The sequence below is a fragment of the Odontomachus brunneus genome, unplaced genomic scaffold (assembly GCF_010583005.1).
Source record: "Odontomachus brunneus isolate Ranch 3 - 2012 unplaced genomic scaffold, Obru_v1 Obru_scaffold_112, whole genome shotgun sequence".
Lineage (NCBI taxonomy): Eukaryota > Metazoa > Arthropoda > Insecta > Hymenoptera > Formicidae > Odontomachus > Odontomachus brunneus.
In genome coordinates this window covers 433,131-434,280 of record NW_022639562.1, presented here as the reverse complement: position 1 = coordinate 434,280, position 1,150 = coordinate 433,131, and the positions used below count along the sequence as shown (strand labels likewise).

General features: G+C 45.0%; 1 protein-coding gene across 11 annotated transcripts in view; it reads left to right on the top strand.

The window, feature by feature from the left end:
• Positions 1-1,150, top strand: part of LOC116849333 (protein unc-79 homolog) — a 736,358-nt gene that overhangs the window by 629,986 nt on the left and 105,222 nt on the right. The window lies entirely within an intron of this gene.

Here is a 1,150-nt window from a genome sequence, read left to right as displayed (position 1 = left end):
TCTGCCAGTACAAAAATTCAACTTTTTCATTTAACTTTTTCATTCTCGTTTATTAGAGTCTTTTGGTACATTGACATTTTTTTATGGTAACGTGAACGGGGACATTTTCTTAGAGTTCTTAACAGATCACTTGCCATTGCTGCTGGAGAATCTTGATTTACTAACAAGGCAGAGAATGTGGATCCAACTCGATGGGGCGCCACCACACTATGCAATGGTTGTCAGGAGATACCTCAACCAACAGTTCCATAATAAGTGGATCGGACGGGGAGAGCCAGTAGCGTGGCCTCCACGATCACCGGATTTAATATCACCTGATTTCTTTTTGTGGGGATACCTGAAGGATGCAGTCTTCAAGACCCAATCAACAACGAAGGAAGATATGATGGACCGAATCCGATTTGCTTGTCGGAACATATCGCGAGTGGTTTTAATGAAAATTGTGACCTCCGCTACAAGTCTTACACAATTAAAGTGAGAAAGATGCTTTCGGAAGCCGCTAGGACAAAGTGAGTTGAACGCTGTAAGCTGCTTTTGTGTTCCTTAAGAAACAATGCTGCCGGACGACTCAAGTTTTTTTCTGATGAGAAAATTTTTACTGTGGATGCGAAAATCAATCGAAGGAATGACCGCTGCCTCGCCCACGACCCTGAAGATGTCCCCATTGTTGCAAGAACGAAATTTCCCGCACGCGAATGTTCACGTGCTAGGTGTTGTATCCAGTGAGGGTGATGTCATGTTACCGCATTTCTTTAACAAAGGGAAAAATGTCACAAAAGAAGTTTATTTGCGTGTTCTGACAAATGTAGTGAAGCCGTGGATGGAAACTGTGTCGTCTGGAAAGCCGTGTGTTTTCCAGCAGGACGGTGCGCCCGCCCACACCAGTCATTTGATGCAAAATTAGTTGTCGGACAACGTCGACATGTTTTGATCGAAAGAATTCTAGCCTCCTAACAGCCCAGATTTGAATCCTTTGGACTTCTATGTATGGAGCGTAGTTGAAAGGGTCACGAACAAGTCCAGACATCCAAACGTCGCATCATTGAAAGCCGCTATTGAAGTGGCATTCACCGATATGGACCGTGACACATTATAGCGCGCCTGCGCACGCTTCAGACCGAGAATGGAGGCGGTCATTCAAGCAAGCGGG